The sequence below is a fragment of the Nicotiana tomentosiformis genome, chromosome 5, assembly GCF_000390325.3.
Source record: "Nicotiana tomentosiformis chromosome 5, ASM39032v3, whole genome shotgun sequence".
In the NCBI taxonomy this organism is placed as follows: domain Eukaryota; kingdom Viridiplantae; phylum Streptophyta; class Magnoliopsida; order Solanales; family Solanaceae; genus Nicotiana; species Nicotiana tomentosiformis.
In genome coordinates this window covers 95,386,366-95,395,362 of record NC_090816.1, presented here as the reverse complement: position 1 = coordinate 95,395,362, position 8,997 = coordinate 95,386,366, and positions in this window count along the sequence as shown.

The window sequence follows — 8,997 nt, the reverse complement described above, 5'->3', positions numbered from 1 at the left end:
ATTTATATATTATGTTTAAAAATAATAATGGGTCTAATATTTATAAAGAATGGGTCGAATAAGTTTAAAATTTGAGCTCACTAATGACCATGCCGTTAAAGAATGAGTCTAATATTTATATTTGTGTATAATAATGTATTAATATAAATAATGTACAAATTTTAATACATTATTATTTTTAAACTTAATATATAAATATATGTTTCAAATGTAAATTTATTCGGTACAATTCGATATTTTTTCGATTTATTTTTATAAAATAAAAAACCTACCCTAATTATCGGTACGGTTATAGATTTATATAAAATCCTACGGTTTATTAAAAGAAACCTAAAATTTGGTTCGACACGGTTCTGTCGATTTTTAAATATCCATTTTATACCCCTAATCATTACTAACTGAGAAAAATAGCAGTATTAGACTCATTCTTTAATGGCAGGGTCATTAGTGGGCTCAAATTTAAACGAAGATTATAATTAATCCATTTCGAATAACACAAGAGCATTGTTAGACACATTCTATAACGGCAAGGTCATTTTTGAACTCAAGTTTAAACAGAGGTTATAATTGATCTATTTCGAATACCACAAGGTCATTTTTTGGCATTTTTCCTATTCTTTGTTACTATTATCACACTCCTTTTTTACCTTAACTACCCTCGTTATAATGATAAAAAGTGATTTTAAAGCTCGAAAGGGTTTTCAATCATGAAAGTGACAAAACCTTTGTTTAAAAGGAATTTTCTCAGAGTCGCCACTTGGCATACAATCTCGATGTACCAAGTCACCATTTAAAAATATTTTTTCCTTAAAAACATATTTGACTCTAAACCAGTTTGCACCAGAGATGCTAGATAAGGGAGTTCATTCGACTCGGGGAGAAGGTGTTAGGCATTACCCGAGTTCCGTAACTAGTACGGTTGCATACATGATCAAGTTGGCTTTAAAGGATAATCAAATTGAGGCTAAAAACACAAAGGAAAATAAACACAAAAGAGGCTCGAGGTTGTCCCCACCTAATAAAAGAAAAAATAAAAGTGAAAATTAAAATCCTAAGCTAACCTACACTATACTTCCTCCATGGTGTTCATCACGGCCTCCAAAATATTTACAAGTTCTTCGAGGCATTCCCCGAATAAATTAATTAACTAAAGGGGCAACCTCTCACCTCAAAAAACTAAAACATAAACGCCTTAAAAGTTTGCCTATCCAAATGTAGTCGGCCTAAACATGCTACTAGCGGATAATAAAGTAAATAAAGAAAACTAAATAAAAGAAAATTTCATTTCATGCTCATGTTCTTTTTAACTTTTATTTTCATGCATGTGACCAAGCCCAACCCCCTAAAGCATATAACTAAATTAGTCACTAATGGGCTTTGACCTTTCTCATTTCATGGGGCCCGTATCATTAATCCAAATAAGTCCAACAAGATAAATAGACAAACAGGCATATTACGAGGCAGCGAATTAAGAAAGAGAATAAAAATATTTGTGCACTTGAAATATGATAAGAGCCGCTAACGTTCTGATAATCACATTCCCATAAATCTCTTACCACTCAAAAATAATTAAGTAGTAATCTAAATTTCCAAAGTCAGGCACAAAAGCCCATGCCAACATGCTAAAAGATCCATCTGACTCAATATTCATGGGAATCAAACTAAATTTTGCTTTCAAGAAAATGACAGAATCTTTAAGAACATGGAAACCTATAACCAAATAGTTAAGCACCAATGTACTTTAGAAAGAAGGAAAACATGATATACACAACAAATCCTTATATAAACGAACATTTAACTAACAAAGAGAAGGACTATCGAACATGAAAATATTAAGTCGACATGAAGCACAAAGCAGGAAAAATGCTTGAAACCTTCAAACTCGCCACTGCCTTACCATAGAAGTGGACTGATTTTAGCAACAATTGAGAGCTTGCTTCAAGGAACTAATTCAAGCAGATTAATCTAGTAGTGGATTGAAAACGTCATAGGAAGAACTATTTCAAACTCAAACTTAACGGAAGCAAACCAGAATAGTCATGAAAAGTACAAGTGAGTAGATTATTGATTCGCTATTCACTTAGGAGTCACACAGTTTTATTCCAGCCACGAGTTATCAAAGACCAAGCATTTCCCAACTCCATCAGTATCCCTAAGTGGGCAAACCAATTCTACAAGGGGTGAACGACCACAAGGACAGAGTTCAAAACTTGCTTCACATTCAAACCAAATTTTGGTTAATAAATTGATAGACAAACAGATAGTCTCAAATCTCATGAACAAAGACACTAGTTCGAATTCCAACAAGTATATCGGGGCAGAGGCAGAATACTTAGTATGATCTCGATATAGAAGCCATTTAGATCTTTCAATGGGATATAACACTCTCAATCGGAACAAAGATTGTACGACAATCCATACAACAATTGAAACAAAGGAAATCGAACAGACACATGAATCACAATTGTAGCAACTTGAACAGTGGCAACCACAATCTAGGTATGGATTTCTTTACTTTAAAGAGCACGAAATAGTAAGAATCAAGCACAAACATTCTTGTCAAATGCAGAACTAGCTCAGAAACGGATATTCAAACACAAATTCATTGAACAATAACTGTTAAGATCCTACGATTTCACGACTCGTCTCTAGATCCCAAACCCAACGTCATTGGCTCTTATCATATTTTCTATTGGCAAAAAAACAGAGTAAAAGAACCGAAAACAAATCTGAATACGTGCTAACTTTGATTAAGTCTTGAAGTGAATACAAGCAGAAGGAAAGGTTGACAGTGAGTTCCAAAGACAAAAAGCAGCTATTGAAATCCGTAATTAAATTGGAACCGCGACCGAAAATTTCGAACACGAACTCGAACATCGACCAACAACTGCGGCGAACTCAAAATATCCTCAAACTCCATCGAATTCCATGGCTTCGAAATGGAAATCCAAGAGAAGAAACTGAAAATATTTTTGTATTTTTTTTATTTTTTTCGAAAATGAAAACAAAACTCGAACAAGAATCTAAACTCAAACTATTTTATTTTTGTATTTTTCGTTTTTCTGGAATTCAAACTAAACTTAGAAAAATATGAAAATTGAATAGAACCCTAGAACTTTTCTAGCTTAAATATTAAATGTAAACTAAGGCAAAGTAAAACTATTTTTGTATTTTTAATTATAATATAAAATTAAAAGTAAGAATAAACTATAACCACATTAAACTAATTCAATAAATATTTTAAAGAAAATACTAGGAATACTAAACTACTTCAAAATGCGCGAGTCAAAAATTACGCGCTTACAACTATCACTATTAGGTTGGCCTAAATTAAAGTGATCTACTAGGGTTTAAAGTTAAAAGGGTCAAAAGGATACCTTATAAAGTATGGGGTCTTATGTGTAGATACTCGGATGTTATTTTTAGTTTAATGATGGACTAAATCAGAAATACTTAAACTTGTGCACCTATTAAATGGGTTATAGTCCCCAAATCAGACGTTGGGTTTTCTTTCTAACATCACATCACTAGAAAAGAGTATAACCGCTTACGTCTTGGTTTGGAAGACTGTAGACCGAAAGATCCAGTATTCTCTGTGGCACTCATTGATTCAGGTACGCTTCCGCATCTAGTTTTTATTCTCGATGATTTGACATGATATGTCTTGGGTAAGAGATGATGGTGTTCATCTCTAAAGTATTTTTGTTCTAACAATTGGTATCAGAGCCTATATCGTGTTAAATCATTGAGATTATTTCTGTTAAGGCATAATTGAAAAAAATAAGTTTCAAAAGTGATCCCATTACAAAGCGACAAATATTTAAATAATTTATAAACACATCTTTTGAAAGCAACTTAAAGATTCAAAAGGTAATTACAGAGAACAAATATTTTATGCTTACATAAAGGAAGTCGAAAAAGTTAAAGATAATCAGGTATTCGGATATCGACTTCACTAGATGTTGATATAATATGACACACTTGGTTGATGAGCTATATAAGGAAGAGTGTTAAACAAACACTAATAGCTCTTTTCATCATGGTAGTTAATTTATGACATATTATGTAGCATCTGATTATGGAACATGACTGCAGAATTTTGTCACTGGCTGCAAGTTTATGGATAAATGTGAAAGCACACTTGAGTTACTTTGTGACAATAAGTTAGTAGTCTTGTATTCCAGTAACAACAGGAGTTCGATAAAAGTCAAAGCACATTGACATAAAATTCCTGGTTGTTAAAGAAATAGTTCAGAGTGATTAGGTGTTTATAGAACATATTGGTACAAACTCCATGGTTGTGGATCCACTTACTAAGGGACTATCACCCAAGGTTTTTATGAGCTATTGCTCATATGGGTGTCATGTCATTTAAGGATATTCAGTTTCAGTGGGAGTTTGTAACCTCTTAAATGTTCTTTATGGACACAATTTGGTTTTAGTTTAAGGTTTCAGGTAATGAATTTCAGTTTAAGGATATTTGAGGTTATTTCTGCAGAAATAAAGTATCCAGTTTATTTTTCACTCTGACTTGTTTTTCAGTTGGACCAATTGGAAATAGGCATGCTTAGATCACATTGCATGTAATTTTCATGCTACACATCCATACTTGATCTATGTCATTTGGTTATGTTAGTATTCGTGATCAAGGAAGGTTTAGTTACGATAAATGTAACAAAAGCCGCCTTGGTCCAATATTGGCATGGTTAATGGACGCAATTATTTTGAGGTATGTCAGATTGTGATAGCAAATATTTTGAGCTCATAAGGTGATATACAATTACAAAGTTTATCTATACATATATATATGTAGTCCAAGGGGGAGATTGTTAGAATTTATGGACTTATACATATATTGTATTAAGCATAATTGTGTGTTGGTTACTATCTTGTCACAACTCAAAATCCAACTAGTCGTGATGGCATATAACCCAACCCGTTAGGTAAGCCAATTTACGAAAATTCAATTCAAATTAAATTTACTGATAAAATAAGTGACAAAATAACCGACTTTAACATATTTCTCAAGGACTGATAGTACAAATCATGAGCTTATAAGATTTAGTATTTACAAAGGTAGTATAAAATAAAATACAACATCTATCTGAAATATACATGAACAGATTAAAAATTTTAAAACTACCATGAACAAGATGTAGTTATTACTAGATCGCAGGTACATCTTCCATGCCAGCTCCCGCCATAAATAGCAATATCAGCATCAGAAATCTGCACGCAAGGTGTAGAAGTGTAGTATGAGTACAACCAACACCATGTACTCAACACGTAACAAATCTAACCTTAGGTTGAAAGTAGTGACGAGCTTGGACAAAAGTCAGAGTCCATCATCAACAGTCAGGAAACAGTATATAATAACCTAAATAAAATAATACAAGTAATAACTCAAAATATGATGCTCTATTCGTTCACAATTTCCGCAAAAATAGACATTGTTCAAAGATGACAGTAAAACTCAGTTCTTTTCACCAAATCACCAAAATCTAAGTAAATTTGAAAACTGTGGTTTTTTCCAAAAACTTTCTTTCACAATTAATAAAGAATTTCATTATCAAATGGCATGAGTAAAGTACATTCCTATGCCTACATGTCAATGTAAATATCAAATAAATGATTTCACGCTGATATTCCCAAGCACTCTCACCCTCGACATACTCAAGTTGTCTTCTTCAAATGCCCACTTCATCACACACACAATCACTCAGCACTGTACGGGTTCCTGGCTCATAAGCCTCTCACCAAAGCATGTGTCTATATATGTCATCGTGCATGCGCTCAATACTAGTATGTCAGACTCCGGAGGGCGGATCCTGCCCAAGCGCTAATATAAGCCAATCTGGCCTGCTGCGGCGTGCAGCTCGATCCCACAATAAAGCCTATAAGGCATGTTACGGCGTGAAACCCCGATCAATATAATAATAAAGTCTATAAGGCCTGCTGCGGCGTGCAACCCCAATATATATATATGGCCTGCTGCGGCGTGCAGTTCGATCCCATAAATATCCTCACAACAGGATGAACATGACTGAGTATGAAATTTACAATTTAAACAAATACTTCAACATCAATACGACTGTTGTGGGTCTCAATAATACCGGCATATAGCCTCAGCATGATTTTTAACATGATTCTCAGCTCAATTTCTTTAACACATGAAAGTACATGGATAATGCCAAGATTATTTGACTAAAAAATTCAACGGAATCAATTACGTAATAATTTCTTCGGTGCACGCCCACACGTCCGTCACCTAGCATGTGCGTCACCTCCAAACAAATCACATAACATGTATATTCAGGATTCATACTCTCAGCTCCAAGTTTAGAAATGTTACTTACCTCGAACAAGCCAAATCCAATGCCGAGCAAGCTAAACAATACTCCAAAAATTCCATTATACGTGTATCAACCTCCAAACGCTTTCCTATCTCCTCAATTCCAAGCCAAACGATTTAGAAGTAGTCAAACAACGTGCAAATTAATCAAAATATACTCCAATACTTATATTTTAACAATTTATAAAAAATTTCAACTCCGCTCGAAACGTCGACAGTGGGGCCCACGTCTCGGAACTAGACGAAACTCATAAAATTCGGTAACCCATTCAATTTACGAGTCAAATCATATAAATTTTACTCAAATCCGACTCTGAATCGATATTCAAGAAAATTCCTCCGATTTTTCTTGAAAAATCGATAAACATACGCCGTAAATGAAGATTAATTCATGAAATATAATCACAAGTGAGTCAAGAATACTTACCCCAAGTCGTGTGGTGAAATTCTTCTCCAAAGTCGCCCAAACCGAGCTCCAAAATCAAAAAATAGGTGAAAAAACCGATCCCTCGAACATAAAGTATTCTGCCCAGCATTGTTCGCATTTGCGGATAAGTGGTCGCATCTGCGACCTTCGTTAATGTTGAAAAGGCCCGCATCTGGAAGACAGCCTCGACCCAGCAGTGCTCGCTTCTTCAATGCCCAGAACCGCATCTGCGGTTGCGCTTCTGCGCAAAGTACTCCGCATTTGTGGAACCCTGCCGAGCTGCCCAGTCTGCTTCTGCGATGGGCTACTCGCTTCTGCAACCAAGCTTCCGTAGAAGCGGTTGCACCAGCAACCCAAAAATTCCAGCAGCTTCAACAAGGCTTCAATCAATCCGAACACCGTCCGAAACTCACCCGAGCCTCTCGGGACCTCGTCCGAATATACCAATAAGTACCGCAACATGACACAGACTTACTCGAGGTCTCAAATTATATCAAACAACGTCGAAATTACAAATTGCACCTCGAATCGAACTTATAAATTTTTAAAATCTCCAAATTCTATATCTTGTGCCGAAATGTGTCAAATCAATCCGAAATAATTCCAAATTTTGCGTACAAGTGACATAACGAAGCTACTCAAATTTACGGAATTATAATCCGGACTCGATATCATAAAATTCAACTCCCGGTCAAACATACGAACATTCAAACCTTCCAAAATTTTAATTTTCGCCGATTGGTGTCGAAACCTTCTAGAAATATCCAAATGAAATACCAGGCATATGTCCAAGTACAAAATCACTATCCAGACCTAACGAAATTATCAAAACTCCGATCCGAGGTTGAATACTAAAAAGTCAAACTTGATCAACTCTTCCAACTTAAAGTTTCAAATATGAACTTCATCCTTCCGAATAAATTTCGAAATACGTAAAAATCAAAACCGACGATTCACACACGTCATGATACATCATATGAACCTATTCAAGACTTCAAATAGTTGAAAGGAGCGTAAATGCCCAAAACAACAAGTCGGGTCTTTACAGATCTACTAAGGTTTAAAGTTAAAAGGGGGCCAAAAAGATACCTTATAAAGTAATACCTTATAAAGTATGGGGTCTTATGTGTAGATACTCGGAAGTTATTTCTAGTTTGATGATGGGCTAAATTAGAAATATATTAATTTGTGCATCTATTAAATGGGTTATGGTCCCCAAATTAGTATTTTCTTTGTAACATCCCATTGCTGGAAAGAGTAGAACGACTTACGTCTTGGTTTGGAAGAGTGTAGATCGAAAGATCCAGTATTCTCTGTGGCGCTCATGGATTCAGCTACGCTTCCGCATCTAGTTTTTATTCTCGATGATTTGACATGATATGTTTTGGGTAAGAGATGATGGTGTTCATCTCTAATGTATTTTGGTTCTAACAAGTGTGACACTAGAAGTCTTCTTTTAGCATCTGCGAATAGAGATCTCCTTATAATTTATTATGTAAGAGTGAATCAGTTTATCTAATATTATTAGTGGACTTCATGTTTATTTCTTCTTTCGTCGATCTTGTGTCTTATAATATTTTCTGAAGAACCTAATTTAATTTAAATTCCAAAACAAATCAGGCGTATTTCAATTTAAAAAAGCATAACGATGAAGATGTATAAGAAAATTGGTAATACTTTTCGAGTCTTTGTTAGCAAACAGTCTCTTAATCAAAAGGTAACAATTTGCTTCAATTAGTGCTGCAAAAACGATACCCGAATACGGGCAATTTCAACTTACCCTTCACCAAAACCACAACTTAAGGGTGGCATGTGGGTCGGGCCCGGTCCTAAGTGGGCCGGTCCTAAGCGGTCCCGGGCTTCTTGTTGGAACCGGTCCGGGACCAGGACCACGAACTAACGGTCCCGTATTAAGTGGGCCGGTCCCGAGCCTAAGCGGGCCCAAACGGTCCTAAACGGGCCCAAGTGGACCCAACAGATACTTTCTATTTATTAAATTATTTTTATACAAGTTAGAGAAAAAACAATGGTAATAAAAATATCTAAGACAATTCCTAGTAAATTATATTATAGAATTGTCACCTAAAATTTTTAATTCAAATTTAAAGTCAAAAATATTGTAAAGAGATATTCAAAGCAATGCGTTATAATATATATATATATATATATATATATATATATATATATTAAGATGTATATATAGTATAGTATAGTATAT